Source organism: Hyaena hyaena, unplaced genomic scaffold (assembly GCF_003009895.1).
Source record: "Hyaena hyaena isolate Hyena2069 unplaced genomic scaffold, ASM300989v1 scaffold_41, whole genome shotgun sequence".
Classification (NCBI taxonomy): domain Eukaryota; kingdom Metazoa; phylum Chordata; class Mammalia; order Carnivora; family Hyaenidae; genus Hyaena; species Hyaena hyaena.
Genome location: NW_024080673.1, coordinates 4,579,452 through 4,602,354, shown reverse-complemented (window position 1 = coordinate 4,602,354; position 22,903 = coordinate 4,579,452).

Here is a 22,903-nt window from a genome sequence, read left to right as displayed (position 1 = left end):
CAATCAATATGTTACTGTCACCAGCAAAATGATCATTTGGTAGCAGTTACTCTTGATCAGAAAATTAATGAGTTGGGTAATATGGAAAGAAATGTGCAGCCCATTCTACTCTTGGGCACAATATGGAGAGGAAAGGACAGGTGAGAATCAGAGTCTGAGTGGCAGTATTTTCCCAGGAAAATGCTAGTGGTAGAGCCACATGATTTTTCTCTAGGGAGATATTTCAAGCTCTTTGAATACTCTAAGTAGTAAGAGGAAGTTAGCCTGGAGCTAACAAAGATTGTAAAATTAAGACTTTGAGATAAGATTGAGGCTGCAAGAATTAGTAGATATAGAGAAGCAACATGAAACAGATTTGGAATAAAAGATAAATATATTCTCAAGTCATGAGAAGTGTGTAGATTAATGAAATACTTAAACTGATACATCATTATGAGTTTGCAATTGAACGGTGGTAATCCTAAACCATAATTTATGCTACTCTATTTTTCATTTCAGGTAAATAACTGAGACTCTCTGAAGAGTGATTAGTAAACTATCTTGGATGACTGATTCTTTGCAAATGCAATGAAAGGTGTGGATGTAGTCCCAAGATAAGTTCACATCTACATATATATTTTCAAGGTATTCAAAGACCCTTTTGAAAGCTTATCACTGGTTCCCAAGATATGACACCGTGTGCTAGACTGAGAAGTTTAACGAATGATATAAGTACAGGGGCGCCCGGGTGACTCAGTCAGTTAAGCACCTGACTCTTGATTTGGCTCAGGTCATGATCTCACAATTTGGTTCATGAGATTAAGCTCTGACAACTCAGAACCTGCTTGGGATTCTCTCTCTCCCACTCTCTTTGCCCCTCCCCCCTCAAAACAAATAAACTTAAAAAAAATTATATAAGTATAAATATATCCCCCAAAGTCCTGAAGTTGTTTTAGCGCTGAGTTTCTCAAAAGTTCTGTTCTAAATACACCTTTGGTGAGAAGCTTCACCAACCTGAAACGGAGCCTATTATTTCTGTCCAGCCTCAAAGATTTCAATGTGTTACACTCTACATATTCTCAATAATCGCATGATTTTTTAGCTCCCTGGTCTTTCTCCTTTCTGAGGAGAGATAGCTCTTCTTCTATATGTAGGTGTGTGTGTGTGTGTGTGTGTGTGTGTGTGTGTATGCACATGGGTGCATGTATGTGTATGTCCATGAGGCAGTATGCAAGGCATAGTCTTTCTGAGGATCAGTTTTCTTTCTCTGTCATTTGAGAATTCCAGTATCTGTCTTGTTTTTCTCAGAGTTGCTAAGAAAATAAAATAACATCATGGATGGGAATATTTTTTAAACATTTATAAAGAACTATAAAAAATGCATGGCACTGTCATTTTTAGTGTCTCCATATTGTTATTATTAAGTGTGACACTTAAGTGCAACTTGCAAGTCTCCGTATCATTTCAGGAAATTAGTTTAAAATGTTTGTCCATTTAAATAAAGGTACTACACATTCCGTTTAGTCACACAGGCAACACCCACTACTCCTTCAAAGAAGCTGGTCGTTGCCTGAGTTGATTTTATGAATTAATGAACAATTCTGTACCCCACATGGCTGACATTCAGTGAGTTCATGGGGCATGGCTTTACTGAGTATTAGTCTCCAGTATCTATTCCAAAGGACTGGTGCCCTAGTTGTAGCAGTCATTAAATATTTTTGATATTACACCTGGCACCAGCTATGTGTGAGATACCATGCTGGGTGCTGCCGGAAAAAAAAAAAAAAGATTTGTAAGACATAGCCCACATTCCCAAAAAGAGAGGATCTGATTGGGGAAACTCAGGCCATTAATAACACAAGATGGTAGGGGGTGGAGAGGATGTGACACCTGGGTTGCTCAGTCAGTTGAGCAACCAACTCTTGATTTTGGCTCAGCTCGTGATTCCAAAATTATGAAATTGAGCCCCATATTGGGCTCCACGCTCAGCATAGAGCCTGCTTGGGATTCTCTCTCTCTTCCTCTGCCCCTCTCCCTGTCTCACACCCTCTCTTTCCAAACTAAATAAAATGAAAAGAATTAATAAAATAAATAATAACACTAGGCACTTAGTATTTACTTCTGTGTATTAAGTTTTTCATTAGGTCAGAAGAGGCAATCACTTCTAGAAGGGCTGATGAACAAGACTCCATCAGGTGGGATTCACTATAGTCCCAAAGAATGTTAACTCAAAGTTAGTGGTCACTCATAAACTCCATAAAAATGCACACTGGGGCAGAGAGAAACACTCCTGCCAGCAGTAAAAAGGGACGAAGAAAGCCAGAGTCTTTGCATTTTATTTTACAGATGGCTTCTTCCTCCCCCTACTTCCAGACAGAGATTTAATTAATTTAGAAGGGTAATTTGCAAAATTCTTTAAGACCTCCAGCCATCAGGTGTCACAAGGAAGATAAGTGCTATGCCTACTGTATCTATTTTGGTGCTGTGGGTAATGCACCATTATATTAGATCAACGCAGTCCTCATTTCACGCTACCAATTTCTATTCTGTTAATTCTTTACTTAAATCTGCTAATACCTCTTCATTTGCCTTACCACTGTTATAATTTAATATGTACAACCAGAGTTGGAGTTTAATTGTTTCCTGAGCAAGCTGAAATCCAATATTTGTAAAATATATCCATTTAAATGAAACCCCAGCAAGGTTCTACCTCTTACTGCAGTCCTGTCTGACACCCTCGCTCCACTCCCAGGGAGCCCCCCTGCTTTGCAACACTGATTTCATTAGCCCGAGAAGGCCACTGCCACTTGGGGACTGCCCTGTCGATGGCTCTGCATACCCACCAGCCCGAGCTTCCCTGTTCTCTCCTTTGACTGGAAGAACTAAATGTGGCAGGAAAAATACATTAATGTTTGAGCATCACCAGCCTGTCCCCTTGCCACACACTAAGGAGAATGTGGCTTCGCTTTCTTAGATCTAGAAGCAAGAGTCCAGCTGGATTTTCACCAAACTGAAGAGTAACAGGAAAGAAAGCAATAAAGACAAGGGAGAAAAGACATCCATGTGACCTAATAAGCATCCTCTGAGCTGAAGCAGGAGGGGGAGAAGCCAATCTCTGTTTGAGAGCAAGAGAAAGAGAAGGAAAGGGAACAGGGCTTTGAAAATTCGGCATTGTGCATTGAAGGTAATCCTTCTCTGGCATTTTCTCAAGACTGAAGTTAAGATCTAATTGCTTTTCAAGTATTATTATATGTTGGACTGGAATGTCTTTGAATGAGGCACGTCAAAGAGGATGGGCCTCGGGGTGGCTTACAGAGCCGGCCCTTCATGAAGCTAAAGGTACATTGTGCATTCCCATTCTACCTCTGAGGCACAGAGCAGGGCGGTATTGGGGTCTTGCAGGACCTCTTCCCAGGCAGGATGATGCTGGCTGGAACACAGCATAAGCTGAGGCTCTTCAGGATGGATTTTCTCTCTCACATCAGCAAGTTTACACATCAAATCCAAAACAGGATGGAACTGAAGAGCATCCAGAATGATATCCTGTATGTGGCAAGAGAGACATCAGCCTCTCTCTCTTTACTCATCACCTACTGCTGACAATTCCTAACAAATTGTCCCAAGATTCCCCTCCGGAAAACTCTCCCACATACTCATCTTACTTCATTAAGACCAACCCCCTGCATGAGCCTGCCCACATCTCGTTAGTATACACTAATTTGTACTCTTTCCAAAAGCTGGACTTCTGTAGTTATCAGTTTATAGGACAATTATTACCTTGGGTGAGAGGCAGTAGGGCAATAATATCCAGAGAGAATTAAAAGGTAGGGATGGTGGGGCATCTGGGTGGCTCAGTCAGTTAAGCGTCTGACTTCGGCTCAGGTCGTGATCTCGTGATTCGTGGGTTTGAGCCCCGCGTCGGGCTCTGTGCTGACAGCTAGCTCAGAGCCTGGAAACTACTTCAGATTCTGTGTCTCCCTCTCTGACCCTCCCCTGCTCACACTGTCTCCCTCTCTCTCAGAAATAAATAAAAAAAAAAAAAAAAAAGTAGGGATGGTTCCACTTAAAGTTCTAAAACATTGAGAACATTGAGCAACTAACTGACTCTGATACTCAGACAGGAACCCTTGCCCCTAGTTACCTGTGGCATAATAATGGCCTCTCACAGGCGTCCACATCCTTCTCTCTGCAACATGTGAATATGTTACTTTACACGGCAAAGGAGAATTAAAGTTTCAGATGGACATAAGTCTACTATTCTGCTGACCTTCAAATGGGGAGATGAACTTGGATTATCCAAACAGGCATGATGTAGAGAGGGGTCCTTATGAAGAGAAGAGGGAGGCACAACAGAGAGGCCCAAAAAGATGGCAGCATGGGGAGGACTTGACTTGCTGGATTTGAATATGGGGGAGGAGACTATGAGCCAAGGAACGTAAGCAGCCTCTAGTAGCTGGAAAAGGCAAGGAAATAGACTCTCCCCTAGAGTCCTGATAATGACTGAAGCCCTGTGGGCACCTTGCTTTCAGTCTAATGAGGCCCACAGAGGACTTCTGATCTCTAGAAGTTACAGGAAACCTTGCTCACATTTTTGCAAAACAAAACAATAACAAAAACAAAAAACCCATGTTGTCCAAGTGGGACAAGCAGGGTTCTGTGGAGCCTAATAATACAGCACACTCGGGGTTTAAAGAGCTCTGTTGGCAAGCCTGGGAAGTGAATTAGGACTGTTTTTTTGAGAAAATAAACAGTGTCAAACAGCCTACTTTCTAATGAATATTTGGAATATTTGTAATTCCTCATATTGATAAACTGTACAGTGCCTGTGATCTATGCTGATGGCTAAATGAGAGCTGTTTGTTTCAGACTCCAGGCATGCAAGAGGCCAAACTGTTAGTCATTTTGAAAAGTTTAAGACCCTGGTTTGCGATCTTGTCCAGAAAAGCAATGTGCTTCAGCAGAGGCCTGCACACTGCATGGACCTTTGGCTCAGACTAAATGCTTACTTAAGGGAAAAAAAAATCTTGCAAAGCACATCAATGACTACCTTATTAAGAATCCAAACCAGTGTATCACCTTGCTTGAAAAACACATGTAGGTCTAAGGCTGTTTTGCAAGGCAGCACATTGAACCATTCCTGGAAACTCTTCTTTAGAACTGTAGATGCCAGAATGTAATTCTAGACTCACATTTCATCAAACAACGGGGATTGGTATGATAAAGCATATACCATACATTTTTGACATTTGGTGTCCAAATCAGAGCATTAAATAGATATCTTAAAATATACTTTATTCTTCTTTTATGAGTAGCCTTAACTTATGTCTCAGTTTTCCTCAGCCAGGTCCAGCTTTCATCGCTGCCTCTTCTTAATCATTAATAATTTCTCCTTTCACACTCAGAACTGTGTCATTTTGATGACAAATTATATGGTCACCACACGTATAAAAGCTTCAGTTATAGGTGTCTCATACATTTAATTATTTTCTTTTAGAGAGTCTGCACAAGCTGGGGAGAAGAGCAGGGGGGGGGGAGAGAATCTTTTTTTTTTTTTAATATTTTTATTTATTTCTAGGAGAGAGAGAGAGAGAGACAGTGTGAGCAGGGAAGGGTCAGAGAGAGAGGGAGACACAGACTCTGAAATAGGCTCCAGGCTCTGAGCTGGCTGTCAGCACAGAGCCCGACGCGGGGCTCGAACCCACGAACCGCGAGATCATGACCCAAGCGAAAGTCGGACGCTCAACCGACTAAGCCACCCAGGCACCCCGAGAGAGAAAGAATCTTAAGCAGGCTCCACATCCAGTGTGGAGCCCAATGTGGGGCTTGATCCTGTGACCCTGGGATCATGATATGAGTCAAAAACAAGAGTCAGACACTCAATCAATTGAGCCACCCAGGCTCCCCTCTCATACTTTTCTTCAGTCAGAGTACAATTCCTTACAGTTTCCTCTAGGTCTGGTGAAACCTGCATGTTATAGAGTTGACTCCACTGGGGAAAAACAGGAAGAGTGGGAAGAGAGTGTTAACTGAGAAGTAGGTGATTTGTAGTGTATACAAAATATATATAATATACATTATATATTATATAAAATGCACTATATATTATGCAACTAAGTGCCAAAGCCATGCCTGACTCTGTGTGTGTGTGTGTGTGTGTGTGTTTGTGTGTGTGTATGTCATAAAAATAAACTCACTCCCCAGGACTTCCATTCCCAAATCCCAGCACTAAGCCATGAGCCTTAATAGACACTTGGAGCTAGAGGAAATTCTCACTCATTATTAGTAAGAAATTTAAGCATACCATTCAGAAAAACATTGTTGTCCAAGCCAGTAGAGCTCTGTGGAGTCAATAATACAAATATTTAACATATATATAATAATATCATCTTATGTGCATAACATATAATTAAAGTTTTTAATGTTTTTTATTTATTTTTGAGAGAGATACATAGAGACAGCGTGAGCAAGGGAGGGTCAGAGAGAGAGGGAGACACAGAATCTGAAACAGGCTCCAGGCTCCGAGCTAGCTGTCAGCACAGAGCCCAACACAGGGCTCGAATCCACGAGTCGTGAGATCATGACCTGAGCAGAAGTCTGATGCTTAACCAACTGAGCCACCCAGGCACCCCAACATAACATATAATTATATAGTAATCTCACATATCATATATTTTATATATAAAGTGTGTATTTATATGTATGTCATATAAAATTTATGACATAGTATGGCTAGATGGCAAAGCAAAAAACTAAAGGTGTTGGTGAAGATGACAAGAATGCCAGCTCTCATCATTTCTATTCAACATCATACTGGAGGTCTAGTTAAGACTACTAGGCAAGAAATAGATACAAAGGCATCCATATTTGAAAAGAATTGGGGCACCTGGGTGGTTCAGTCAGTTGAGCATCTGACTTCGGCTCAGGTCATGATCTCACTGCTTATGAGTTTGAGTCCCATGTCAGGCTCTGTGCTGACAGCTTAGAGCATGGAGCCTGCTTCAGATTCTGTGTCTCTGTCTCTCTCTGCTCCTCTCTCTCTCTCTCTCTCTCAAAAAATCAATAAAAAAATTTTAAAAGAAGCAAAACCACCTCTTTTTTACAGATGATATGATTTTGTACATAAAAAATACTATGAAATCCACAAAATAAAAAAATTACTAGAGTAATAAATGAGTTCAGCAAGATTACAGAATACAAGATCAATGTACAAAATTCACCGTATTTCTATACACTGGAAATGAACAATCCAAAACTAAAACTAAGAAAACATTTCCATATCCAATAGCAACAAAAGGAATAAAATACTTAGAAATAAAATTTAACCAAAAAGTGAAAAACTTTTGCATTGGAAAACTACAAAAAAAAAATAATTGAAAAAAATTAAAGAAAACCTAAACAAGGGGAAACACATCCAATATTCATGAAGCGGAAGACAATATTACTAAGATAACAATACTCACCAAAGTGATTTGTAGATTCAATACAATACTATCAAAACCCAGCTGTTTTTTTTTTTTTTGCAGAAATTGACAAGCTGATCTTAAAATTCACATAAAATTAAAATTCACATAAAAATGCAAGGGACCAAGAATACCCAAAACAATCTTGAAAAAGAACAAATTTGGAGGACTCACATTCTCAATTTCAAAACTTATGACAGTAATCAACACTGCTTGATTCTGACATAATGATGGATAGATAAATGGAATAGAATCCAGAATCCAGATGTAGAGACATATATTTATGATCAACTGATCTTCAACAAGGTGCCAAGACAACTCAATGCAAAACAGGTCTTAACAACAAATAGTGCTAAATAGTGCTAAAATGGGTGCCTGCGTGGCTCAGTTGGTTACACATCCAGCTTTGGCTCAGGTCATTATCTCATACTTTGTGGGTTCAAGTCCCATGTCAGGCTTTGGGCTGACAGCTCAAAGCCTAGACCCTGATTTGGATTCTATGTCTCCCTCTCTCTCTGCCTCTCCCCTGATCATGCTCTGTCTCTCTGTCTCTCAAAAATAAATAAATGTTAAAAATAAATTTAAAAAATAGTGCTGAAACAACTGAATCCACATGCAAAAGAATAAAATTGGACCCCTACCTCACACTATATACAAAAATTATATACACACCATACTAAAATTATAGCAAAATGGATCAAAGATCTAAATGTATGAGCTAAAGCTATAAAACAAATAAAAGCAAAGGAGTAAATCCTTGTGACCTCAGATTAGACAATGTTTTTCAAACAACACTAAACGCACAAGTAATAAAAGAAAAAATAAAAACTTTTTATAGTTTTTATATCCTTTTATAGTATCAAAGGATATTATTAAAAAAAAGTTAAAAGACAGCCCACAGAATGGGAGAAAATGGCTGAAAACCATATAACTGATTAAGGTCTAGTATAGATAAAATATAAAGGACTATTATGACTCAACAATAAAATAAATAAATAACCCAATTACAAACTGGGCAAATAATCTGAAGACATTTCTCCAAATAACATATAAAAATGGCCAATACGATATTATAAGATGCTCGACATGATTAGTTACTAGGGAAATGCAAGTCACAATCATGAGATACCATGTTGCATTGGCATGGATGGTTATAATCAAAAAGAGACAATAACAAATATTGGTAAGGTTGTGAAAATTTTGAAACTCTCACACGTTGCTAGTGGAAATGAAAAATGGTGCAACCACTGTGGAAAACATTTTGGCAGTTCCACAAAAAGTTAAACACAGAATTACCATATGATCTAACAATTCATCTCCTAGGTATAGACCCAAGGGAATTCGGAGTATATGTCCACTCAAACACTTGTGCATTCATGTTTACATCAGCAGTGCTCATAATGGCCAAAAAGTGGGGGGGAAACAGTGCATAAACAACATATGGGATGCTCATACAATGAAATATTATCCAGCCACAAAAAGCAATGCAGTACCAATACATGCCACAGCACAGATGAAACTTGAAAACATTATGCTAAGTAAAAAGTGTCAGTCAGTCACAAAAAGTCACATTTTATATGATCCCATTTACAGAAAATGTCCAGAAGAAGCTAATACAGACACAGAAAGTAGACGAGTGGTCACCAGGGGCTGTGAGGTAGGAAAGAACAGGAATGACGCTAACAGGCATGGGGGTCCTTTTGGGATGATGGAAATGTTCTAGAATCAGATAATGGCAGTGGTAGTGCAACTCTGTGAATTTACTGAACCACTGAAACGTATACTTTACATTTTTTAAATGTTTATCTTTGACAAAGAGAGAAAGAGAGAGAGTGAGCAGGGGAGGGGCAGAGAGAGAGGGAGACGTAGAATCTGAAGCAGGCTCCGGGCTCTGAGCTGTCAGCACAGAGCCCAGCGTGGGGCTTGAATCCACAAACTGTGAGATCATGACCTGAGCTGAAGTCAGATACTTAACCAACTGGGCCACCCAGTTGCCCTTAAAATGTATACTTTAAAAGAATGAATTTTATGATTTGTGAATTATATTTCAACTTTGTTTAAAAAATGGAAAGAAATGTGAATAACAGCAATATCTCTCGTAAAAGGTCATTGTGAAAATTAAAAAAAAAAAAAAAAAAAACTAAGGCAACTAGCACAAATCCAGAATGGATAATAATGATGGGGGCTGGGGCGAAATCGTCATCTTGGGAAGTATGTTGTGCTTACAGGCTTAAAGCCCAAACTTAAAACCCAAGAGTGATCCATAGACATCTTGCTTTATTTTGTTCTGCCTCTATTTCTCCTCACTCTCCTGCCGCACTGTTTCCAGCCTTTCTGGATCCGGCCCTAGTTCCAAATGCTTCTTTCCAATTCGCTCTCATCCCACTTTCAATAGTCTCTGACAGTCTTCTCTCCTGCTTTACTAGCAAAATTAAGATATGTCACAACTGTCCCAAGTAGCTGCTGCTTCTGACATACAGCACTGGCAGAGGCTCCTTCAACACCCACCCGCACGACAAGACAGAAACCTCAGTTTGGTCGTGTGAAGAGAGGAGATAATTTTGGAAACTAGGAGCCTGTGTCATCAGTTTAATGAAATAATAAAAGATTTTTGGATTTGCACCCATTTGCAATGTTACTGCGCGCAGACAAGCTCCTCGGAGAAGGTGATTCATCAGTCAGCCATCCTGTTGCGAGCAGGGGAGAAACAAATCTCCACCCAGTACACATCATAAAAATGGAAATCAAGGAGACTGTTCATTAATGCAGATTAGTTTTAAGCTTGGCATGGCTTTGCTCTGCCGAGATGAATACTTACAGGAGAAATTCTCAGTGGGCCTTGAGTCCTTGGTAATATATAGTCCTTATTACCTCACTGACTAATGAACCTTCAAGCTCGAAAGAAGCAATTTGTGATCATCCGTGTTTCCTGCAGACGGACCAGCGATCAGACATGCCTGGAATGGGCCTCCCCAGCAGACTCTGAGCCCCGAGCCACCACGGCCCTTCTGATCTGCCATCCTGAGCTGGTTTGTTCTCACCAAAACCAAAGAAAAACTTTGTATTCAGGGTCTCCTCAGATACTTTTCAACCAAGCAAAGTAATCCAATGAGCTAATTAACAAAAGGAGTTAATGGCTGCATATGCCCTAAGGTGCTCTCCCCGCACCGCCCCTCCATCCAGAGTACAAATGTATGTTCAAGAGAGCCTTAAATCCCATAATCTGAAGGGTAGATGGACTAGGAAAATTTCGGTTTTTGAGAAAAAGCAATTGAAGATAGTTTTTTCTTTCTAGGAGGATGGCTGGAGCTTTTTAAATGCTTCAAATCACACCATGCCAGCAGCTCGTACTGCAATCAGATTAGAGCTGACTTTGACTCTGAGGTGTATTCTACAGCTCTGAGCAGGCACTGCTGGTGGCAGCTAGCCAACCTCTTTTCTTTCTCTTTCCCTCCCTTTTTCCTTTCCCTCTCCCTCCCCCCCTCCTTCTCTCCCTTTTGGTATTAGGCACTCTTAATGTGCCACTGTTCTTCTTTCTCCCACAGAATTTGCATAATAATAATATAAACCTTGCCCAAAACAAGATGTGTGCCTTTCAAGACACCGACCAATGCAACCAAGGCAATCATTTGTGAGAATTCCTTAAATAGAAAGCTTAAAACCTGTGGTGTCCAAAAGTTCTTAAATGTGCCCACGTAGGAGTAAGTGATTTGTTTTATTGTTTATTTTGAGAGAGACAGAGAGAGTGCAAGTAGGGAAGGGGCAGAGAAAGAGAAAGGAAGTCCCAAGTAGGCTCCACACAGAGCTTGATGTGGGGTTCAAACCCATGAACACTGAGTTCATGACCTGAGTCAAAATCAAGTTGGTCACTTAACCAACTGAGACACCCAGGTGTCTCTGTGTAAATGACTTTTAAATGCACCTCCAGTATGTGTCTATATTCATTTATAAATTACATACAAGTACTACTACTATATGTTATATAAAGTACAGTATAAAACATTCAAAAATGTAAAGGAAAATATTAAACCAAGGGTCAGCAGACTTTTTCTTAGAACAAGAGATAGTAAACATTTTAGGCTTTTCAGGCCATATGATCTTGGTTACAACCACTGAACTCTGCCATTGTAGCATAAGTGCACCCATCGACAATAGGTAAGCAAATAGGAAAGGCTATATTCTAATAAATAAAGGTTTATTTACAAAGACAAGTGGTGGGTTGGATTCATCCCATGGGGCCATATTTTGCCAACTCTTAAATTAAAACATAAATGTTAGTAAAAGTCCTAATTACTTTTTCTGTAACCACACTGAACAATATGAGAAGAAAAAGGATTAGATTTAATTCACCAATTCTCAACTGCTATCCAGAATATAATATCCTTTTTGTCTCTATATACCGAGGCACAGGGTACAAAATACTGTACCAAGTTAGCATGCAAATGCTATGCTTTAGGCTGACCTTACTTCTAGGTGTATAATTTATTCTACAAATTATATTTCTCATCAACTCTGTGGTTCAAATTTATGCTTCAATGAAATGTCAAATTACTATGTGTCTTGGACCTTTGGGGTTTCAGGCAAATGATCAAAGACCTAGATGTCAAATTAAAATATCCCAAAGGACTACTGAAAAATGAACAATAAATTCCGGATAAAGTCATAAGACCCGTGCATGTGTATATATGTGTATATGTTAGACTGAGTAAACAAATCTTGTCACCTTGACCTTTATAACTTTTATTGCTGATGTTGTAGTGATGAATCCAGTATGGCTCCTTGTCAGTCTATACATAGGAATCTTGGAAATTTTTGACAAATTATTAAAGTCATCTGTATTGAATCCAGCTGAAATGGTTAAAAGAAGACCAATGAATGTAACAGTGTTTGAGTATCAGGTACCAGTGAGTATTATCAGCATTGGTGATTTTTTTTTTCTTGCTTCCCTGGCACAGAAATTCCTAACACTTCACCTGCATGTTCAGAAGTCAACTATTCAACCCTCTCAATAGAGCCCTCTTTATGATGCTCTAGTAATAATTTCACCAAACAAAATGGAAGTTACTTTAATCATTTTAGTCAAATTGAATGTGTCAAGGAGAAATACTATGAATAGAGGCAACACTAATTCAAGAACATATGTTCAGTCCCAACAAAGCCAAGTGAAGCAGAGAAAATAGATCGCACGGCCCAAGAAGATGATGCTAGCAATTAGGAAAATTTGGTTCTAAAGTAGTCCGAATACAACCAACTTCTTTTTTTTTAAGTTTATTTATTAATTTTTAAGAGAGAGAGAACAACAATTAACCCAAACTGTCTTGATACATTGCTACCTCCTCATACTCCACACACAGGCTATCTTTTGGTCACCTGAAGAAAAAGAAATTCTCTACATCTCCTCTTCAGAAGAGTTTGCCTCAGGATGATGCTAAAAATCCCTTCCCCTTTCCACGTCTCTCAACAAAGTCTCTTCCTTATGCCATGTCAACCATATACGGAGAATATTATGCCCCAAAGACCACTTTTTTGTAAGCATATCAACACCAAACCTGACACACCCAACCCAAGCCGAAGGTGATTAAGAAAAATAAAGGAAGGAAGCAATTCCTTCTGCTTCCCCTTCTCCAGCCTCTCAGGATATCACCACAGGACTCCAAAGCATTTACATTTTTTACATGGAAGTTGTGCTAGAGGGTCATTCATGTAGCATGACTTGAGGGAGGACAAATAGCCTGAATATTCAAAACTGATTATCATACATGACTTAAAATCTAATCATAACCAACTTTTTTCTCATGGATAAATTCATCGGATGTTTCTCGTTTTCCAGTCGTTAAGGCACATAGTGGGATTGTGCTTCTAACTCCCAGTTCTTGTGGTTGGGTGTGGCCAAGTGACTGGTTCTGACAATGAGTGGCAATAGAAAGTCTCAAGTGTACATGCCAGTGGGAATGCTTTCGGAGTGCCTTCTCCCCAATAATACAGTGACTTGTACCACTCAAGATGGTGGTTGCTCTGCAAACCAAGGTGAAGATATATAACCAGCGCCCATAATCACTTCTTGAGAGATACATGGCATGAGCATAAACTTCTTTTGTTTCAAGTCACTAGGATTTTTTTCATGTTTATTTATTTTTGAGAGAGAGACAGAGACAGAGACAGAATGCAACTGGGGGAGGGACAGAGAGGGAAGGAGACACAGAATCTAAAGCTGGCTCCAGGCTCCACAATGTCAGCACAGAGCCCAATGCAGGGCTCAAACTCAAGAACCATGAAATCATGACCTGAGCTGAAATCTGACACGTAACTGACTGAACCACAAAGGTGTCTCTCAAATCACTAAGACTTTGAAGTTATTTGTTAATGGAGCATAGCACAACCCATCCTGAGAGTTACTCTAACGAAACTAGCCAATGAGTTTCCCTTAAAACATTGATATTTAACTCAATGTTATCGCTAATTAATATATAAACAATCAATTAAAAAATTAACCCTAGGATGGGGCGCCTGGGTGGCTTAGTCGGTTAAGCGTCCGACTTTCCTACTTTCGCTTAGGTTATGATCTCGCGGTTTGTGGGTTCGAGCCCCGCGTCGGGCTCTGTGCTGACTGCCAGCTCGGAGCCTGGAGCCTGTTTCAGTCTGTGACTCCATCTCTCTCTGACCCTCCCCTGCTCACACTGTCTCTCTCTCCTAGAAATAAATAAAACATTAAAAAAAAAAAATTAACCCTAGGAAAGAGCACATTTGTAAAGAAATGAAATATAGATAAAACCAGAAATCATTATCACTCAATATTCCAACATATGGCATAGTGCCAGGGAAGACAGAACAGTATAGGAATTTCCTCTGAGCATATAATGGCCTGAGAACTATAATATATCTAGAGTTCACAATTAGTATCATTATAATTGCAAATATTTAAAGAGAACTTACTATATATTAAACATTGTGCTAAGCACTTTACATCAAATGTTACCTCATTTAATCCTTACAATAACCTCACGAGGTAAAAAAAAAACTATCCCAGTTTACTGGAGAGAGGCAAGATGGTGAAGTAGGGAGCTCCATACATTTTGCTTGCCCCCATCTCTCAAATAGAAAAGGCCTGAAGCCATAGGACACTGAACTGCAGGAGTCTGGGAGGAAAAGGGACAGAGCCCACTAGGAAGACAACCTCATAGGTATGAACTGGGGAAGATAAAAACAGGCCAGGACCCAGAGACATGGAGCGTGGGGAGGGAACTCCCTTCGCGGAGAGCCGCAGAGAGTCGAGGGGAAGAGAAAGAGTGGCTCAAACTGCTAATAGAACTGTCCCTGGAGAAGAGAAAAACCTCTGCTCAGGATGGAGAGGGATCCTATTTCTAGGTATGGTGCTGACTTTGGGCTGAGTGCCCCGGTCCCAGGCAGCACCAGGAGAAACTGTTCTGCTGGTCTCCCAGCTTGATCCCCAACTGGGAAGCAGCCCGGCCTGTGGAATTATATTTCGGGCGGTATCAATAAAGCACATGGAGTAAGATCTAGAAACAAGGTGGGACATAAAACACAGCCTACCTTGGCTAAGCCCACAGCACAGGGAGATCAGTCCCAAAAGAGTGATTTGCAACGCTTGGTTCTAGAAGGGACTGGGACACTGCCACTTTTCTCCCCACAACCACCAGGTGAGACCTCAGGGAGCAGCCCACGAGACCGCAGTGGAGGCTAAGACTTACCTACACCAAACCACTCCATCCTCACTAGAGAGCTGCCTTTTTTTTTTTTTTTTTTTTTTTTTACCAGAGCCTGGGGCAAGACCAACATGGATGCACTGCTGTGATTAATTCTAGAACAATTCTTTCTATTCAGATATATTTTCCTTTGTCTCATTCGTATCCCTCCCCTCTGCTGGACTGGGCACTCTGGTCATTGGTTTGCTTAAACAGTCACATTTCATCCATTCTCTGGATGTATAATGCACACCTCCACTGCTACCATTCTATATCTCTCTCTGGAGTAATCAGACTATATAGTTTCTCTGAGAAACATTATCTTTGTTTCCTTCTCCTCTCCTCCTACCATATACTCCTCTTTATCTCTCTGAATTAAGCCTCTTAGTCTCTCTGCCTGGTCATTGTCCAATTTCACTTTCTTCCGACCCCTGTCATTTCTCTCTTTGTATATGCTCTTCCATTAGCACTGAATACACCTGGCTCTTTATTTGTAACTGGGAATTCTGGTTTTATGCTTTTAGACTGTCCTTTGTCTTCTGGATTTTTTCTTCTTTCTTTTCTTTTTGTTCCTTCTTCCTTTCCCTTTCCGTTTGCCTGTTTGTTGGATTTGTCTGTGTGTTTGCATACCTTTGTTCCCTGTCTATTTGTCTGTCTGTTTGCTTTTTCAGGGCTACCTCAAGAAAGAAGCCAAAGTACACATGGTGAAGAGTCCCAAATACCACTACGAGTAGGGAAATAAAATAACCAAAGACTCAACAAGAGAGACCAAGAGACACCTATCAAAGAACACTTCCTGAATGGATAGTCCTGAACAGTCAATGAGCCTTCTTTAATACAGCAGTACTCGCAGGTACAGAGCACATAACAAGCTTTTAAAACTAACAAGAGACAGCAAGCTAGCCAAAATGACAAAACAGAAAAACTCTCCTCTAAAGAAATTCCAGGAAGAAATGACAACTAAAGAAATGCTCAAAACAGATATAAGCAAAATAACTGAACAAGAATTTAGAACAATAGTCATAAAATTAATCGCTGGGCTTGAAAAAGGCATGGAAGACATCAGAGAAACTCTTGCTACAAAGACTATGTAGCTTAAAAATAGTTCTGATGAATTAAGAAATGCTATAAATGAGGTGCATAATAAAATGGAGGCATCCAATGCACGGATTGAAGAGGCAGAGAGAATAGATGATTTAGAAGATACAATTATAGAAAAAGAGGAAGCCAAGAAAAGAGACAGAAACTAATCCAGGATGGGAGGAGAGTTTGAGAACTGAGCGATACAATCAAATGGAATATCCATATGAAAGGGAATTCCAAAAGAGGAAGAGAGAGAGAAAGGCACTGAAGGAGTCTTTGAAGAAATTATAGTTGAGAACTTCTCTAGTCTGGGGAAGGAAACAGACACTGAAATCCAAGAGGCACAGAGAACTCCTCTCAGACGTAACCTGAATCGATCTTCTGCACAACATATCATAGTGAAACTGGTAAAATATAAGGACAAAGAGAGAATTCTGAAAGCAGCTAGGGATAAAAGGGCTCTAATGTACAAAGGGAGACCAATCAGAGTAGTTATAGACCTATCTACTAAAACTTGGCAGGCCAGAAAGGAATGGCAGGAAATCTTCAATGTCATGAAAAAAAAAATGTGCAGCCAAGAATCCTCTATCCAGCAAGCCGGTCATTCAGAATAGAAGGAGAGACAAAAGTCTTCTCAAATAAACAAAAATTGAAAGAATTAATCACTACTAAACCAGCCCTACAAGAAGTCCTAAGAGGGATTCTATGAGGGAAATATTGCAAGCAACACAAGGTACCAAAGACACCACTACAAGCAGGAATCCTACAGACAACACAATGACTCTAAACTCCATTTTTAAAAATAATAACACTGAATGTAAATGGACTAACTGCTTCGATCAAAAGACAAAGAGTAGCAGAATGGATTAAAAAAAACAAAATCCATCTATTTGCTGTCTACAAGAAACTCATTTTAGACCTAAGGACACCTTCAGATTGAAAGTAAAGAGATGGAGAAATATCTGTCATGCTACTGGAAGTCAAAAGAAACTGGAGTAGCCATACTTATATCAGACAAACTGGACTTTAAAGTAAAGGCAGTAACAAGGGGTGAAGAAGGGCATTATATAATAATTACAGGGTCTATCCATCAGGAAGCTCTAACAATTATAAATGTCTATGCACAGATACGGGAGCACCCAAATACAAAGAACAATTAATCATAAACAGAAACAATCTTATGGATAAGAACGTGCCAATAGCAGGGTACTTAAATACTCCACTTACAGCAATGGATAGATCAACTAGACAGAAAATCACTAAAGAAATGTACTTGAATGACACATTGGACCAGATGGATTTGACAGGTATATTTAGAACTCTACATCCTGAGGCCATGGAATTCACTTTTTTCTCAAGTGCGCATGGCACATTCTCCAAGATACATCACATACTGGATCATAAAGCAGCCCTCAATAAATATAAATTAATGGAGATCATACCATGCATACTTTCAGATCACAATGCTATGAAACTTGAAATCAATCACAGGAAAAAGTCTGGAAAACCTCCAAAAACATGGAGGTTAAAGAACACCCTACTAAAGAATGAATGGGCCAATGAGGCAATTAGAGAAGAAATTTAAAAACATATGGGAACAAATGAAAAGGAAAATACAACAATCCAAACTCTACGGGATGCAGCAAAGGCAGTCCTAAGAGGGAAATACATTGCACTCCAGGCCTATTTCAAGAAATTAGAAAAAGCGCAAGTACAAAATCTAACAGCGCACCTAAAGGAACTAGAGAGAGAGCAACAAGAGCACCCCAAACCCAGTAGCAGAAGAGAAATAATAAAAATCAGGGCAGAAATAAATAATATAGAATCCAATAAAAACAGTTGAACAAATCAATGAAATCAAGAGTTGGTTTCTTGAAGAACTAAACAAAATTGACAAACCTCTAACCAGGCTTCTCAAAAAGAGCAAAGAGAGGACCCAAACAGACAAAATCATGAATAAAAATGGACTTATTACAACCAACCCCTCAGTAATACAAGCAATTATCAGGGAATACTATGAAAAATTATATGCCAACAAACTGGACAACTTAGAAGAAATGGACAAATTCCTAAACACACACTCACTACCAAAATTCACATGGGAAGAGATAGAAAATCTGAATAGACCCATAACTAGTGAAGACATTGAATCAGTTATCAAAAATCTCCCAACAAATAAAAGCCCTGGGCCAGATGGCTGTCCTGGGGAATTCTACCAGACATTTCCATCAGAGTTAATACCCATTCTTCTCATGCTATGCCAAAAAATAGAAATGGAAGGAAATCTTCCAGACTCATTCTACGAGGCCAGCATCACTTTGATTCCCAAGCCAGACAGAGACTCAGCTGAAAAAGAGAACTAGTGGCCAATATCCTTGATGAATACGGATGCAAAAATCCTCAACAAGATACTTGCAAGTCGAATTCAACAGCATATAAAAATAATTATCCACCATGATCAAGTGGGATTCATCCCTAGGTTACAAGGACTGGTTCAATATTCGTAAATCAATCAATGTGATGCAACACATTAACAAAAGAAAAGATAAAAACCATATGATCCTGTTGATAGATGCAGAAAAAGCATTTGACAAGATACAGCATCTCTTCTTAATAAAGACCCTCAAGAAAGTAGGGGTAGAAGGAACTTACTTAAACATCATAAAAGCCATCTATGAGAGACCCTCAGTAATATCATCCTCAATGGGGAAAAACTGAGAGCTTTCCCCCTGAAATCAGGAACATGACAGGGATGTCCACCCAGCACTGTTGTTTAACATAGTGCTCGAAGTCCTATCATCAGCCATCAGACAACAAATGGAAATAAAAGGCATCAGAAACTTTCACTTTTTGCAGACAACATGATACCCTGCATAGAAAACCCGACAGACTCCACCAGAAGCCTATAGAACTGATCCATGAATTCAGCAAAGTTGTAGGGTACAAAATCAATGTATAGAAATCGGTTACATACTTATACACCAATAATGAAGCAACAGAAAGAGAAATCAAGAAACCAATCCCTTTCACAAATGCACAATAAAACATAAAATACCTAGGAATAAACCTAACCAAAGATATAGGAGATCTGTATGATGAAAACTATAGAAAACTTATGAAGGAGATGGAAGAAGACACAAAGAAATGGAAAAATATCCCATGCTCATGGATTGGAAGAAGAAATATTGTTAAAATGTCAATACTACTCAAAGCAATCTACACTTTCAATGCAATCCCAATCCAAATTGCACCAGCATACTTCTCAAAACTAGAACAAACTAACCTAAAATTTGTATGGAACCACAAAAGACCCTGAATAGCCAAAGTAATACTGAAGAAGAAAATCAAAACGGGAGGCATCACCATCCCAGACTTTAGACTCAACTACAAAGCTGTCATCATCAAGACAGTATGGTATTGACACAAAAACAGACACATAGACCAATGGAATAGAATAGAGAACTCAGAATTGGTCCCACAAATGGATGGCCAACTAATCTTTGACAAAGTGGGAAAGAGTATCCGATGGAAAAGACAGCCTCTTTAACAGATGGTGCTGGGAGAACTGGACAGCAACATGCTGAAGAATGAAACTAGATCATTTTCTTGCACCAAAATGGATAAAGGACCTGAATGTGAGACAGGAAACCATCAAAACCCTAGAGGAGAAAGCAGGAAACAACCTCCTTGACCTCAACCACAGCAATTTCTTACTTGACACATCCCCAAAGGCAAGGGAATCAGGAGCAAAAATGAACTACTGGGATCTCATCAAGATAAAAAGCTTCTGCACGGCAAAGGAAACAATCAATAAAACTAATATGTAACTGACGGAATGGGAGAAGACAGTTGCAAATGACATATCAGATAAAGGGCTAGTAATCAAAATCTATAAGGAACTCACCAAACTCCACACCCGAAAAACAAATAATCCAGTGAAGAAATGAGCAGAAGACATGAACAGACACTTCTCCAAAGAGGACGTCCAGATGGCCAACAGACACATGAAACGATGTTCAGCATCCCGCATCATCAGGGAAATACAAATCAAAACCACCTCATGCCAGTCAGAATGGCGAAAATGAACCAATCAGGAGTCTATGTGGAGAAACAGGCACACTCCTACACTGTTGGTGGGAATGTAAACTGGTACAGCCCCTCTGGAGAACAGTGTGGAAGTTCCTCAAGTGTTAACAATAGAACTCCCCTATGACTTAGCAATAGCACTGCTAGGAATTTACCCAAGGGATACAGGAGTGCTGATGCATAGGGGCACATCTGCCCCAATGTTCATAGTAGCACTTTCAACTATAACCAAATCATGGAAAGTGCCTAAATGTTCATCAACTGATGAATGGATCAAGAAGATGTGGTTAATCTATACAATAGAATACTCCATGGCAATGAGAAAGAATGAAATCTGGCCATGTGTAGCAACATGGATGGAACTTGAGGGCGTTATGCTGAGTGAAATAAGTCAGGCAGAGAAAGACAGATACCATATGTTTTCATTTATAAGTGGATCAGGAGAAACTTAATGGAGGACCATGGCAGAGAAGAAGGGGAAAAATAGTTGCAGAGAGGAAGAGAGACAAACCATGAGGGACTGTTGAATCCTGAGAACAAACTAAGGGCTGATGGGGGTGGGGGAGAGGGGAAGGTGGGTGATGGGCATGGCAGAGGGCACTTGTTGGGATGAGCACTGGGTATTATATGGAAACCAACTTGACAATAAACAATGAAAGAGGGAAAAAAAGCTGTCCCAGTTTTATGTAGGCAATGAAGAAAGTAATAAGAAGATAAATTACTTGCTGGCCTGTTGGAGTCAAACCAGTCTCCCAATAGATAAGAGATACAAAGAGATAGATGATAGATAAGGGGAAGGAAGGAAGGAAGGAAGGAAGGAAGGGAGGAAGGGAGGAAGGGAGGGAGGGAAGGAAGGAGAGAGGAAGACATAATTAAAGATATAAAAGCCCATGAATCTTCCCTTATTTGGCAATATTGAATATCTGCATTTCAGATTCTTGCCAAAGAACATAACGTCAGGTTCTCTGGTCCTTATCTAAGGCTCAATGATAAAAAATTCACTTTTCCCAGGAAACTGCCTGCAGAATATACACTCTGCCCTTTCTCTGAAATCAATAGTTCTTATTAATTAGGAGTAGGGCACAGACTCCCCTATAAATACTATTTTCTTAGAAAAATATATGTACAAAGAATTTTAGAAGATCCACGGAGAGCCCATTGAGCCTCATTATAGAGGGGAACTTGGTCAGTACATAGCTTTTTCTCTTAACTGTCTTTGGGCCCCTGGACTTTGCCTCTAGAAGCATACATTCCCAGTCACTTGCTGGGTACTTTCCTGCTCCTGCAGAGGCCAGGGTTGAAGCTTGATGCAAAGGAATGCTCTGGTACATGTATCTTACAGCAGTACAGTTACTCAGACCCAAATGGTACATCCTTCCCAAATGTCAGAGGAGATACAGACAGGAGGAAGTTTGATGAAGATGATTTCTCAGCTCCAAAAGAGGGTGCTGTCTTTGGCCTCCCTAGCATGAGGTCTAGTTAGGCCCAAACAAACTGTTATACTGAACCTCTCATGCCCCAAACACCATCTTGAAACAAGGATAATTGCATTATAGGATTGCTAAACCAATGCACCACACTTCACTCCCTTAAAATGTTGCCCTTTAGGGGGCCACTCTGCTTCCTGTCTAATCTTCCTTATACCAAATCCCACCAAGACTAGACACCCACAGCTGCTCAGAGAGGAAATCCCTTTCTCGGTAAGGTAAGCATCCGTGTAACATTAAGTGAGAAAAGCAGGTTACAACTTTTCATGCAAAATGAACACCCGCACCATCATTGTTTGTAAAAACAATGGGAAAATTACAAAATGCTAGTAGCAGTTATCTTTAGAGGGTGAGATTGATAGTAAGAGTTCTGTTTATAATATTTGCTGGGCTTTTTTCCCGAAATCTCTGCTTAAGCTTACATTTATAATGTTCATAATCAGAAAAAAAAATGCCATAAAAAGTATGTGAGAACCATTAGCTCTTGCTAGCTTCTTCAAAGACACTGTGAGCCCTTACAGTGGAGGCAGACAAGGAATGAATATTTATGTGCTAACAACTTTATGTTCATTATTTCATTTAATCTTCACAACAGGACTGTTATAAACGTTATCCACCTTTTCAACTGCAAGGGAGAAATCTGACATTTATGGAGGCTTATGAAATGTACCCACTGTCACATGGCTAGGAGGTAGCAGAGCTGAATATTAAACCCAGGCCTGTCTGTCTCTACAACCTCAACACTTTCTACTGTTCCTCAAATGATAGAAATAATCAAACAATAAAAGTGACATTTTACCTTCCAAGTCTCAGCCATGACTTGTAAAGAAACGGCTATGTTTCGGGGGCTGTGCCCATGCTAGCGGGAACATGGAAGCTTCTCCGCCTTGAACACCAAGGCTGCCAACCCACTAGATACACGACTTCTCTCCATGAAGCACAAGGAAGTTGCAGAACTTGAAGAAATATGAGAACCGAACTCAGAAGTCAGGTAATGAGCCCTCACAAGGCAATAAGGTCACCGCCTGCAGGAGGAGACCAAGAGACAGCAGTCACCACTGCAGAAAACGGGCTCCCACACAGGCCTGCCCAGCTTTCTGGTACT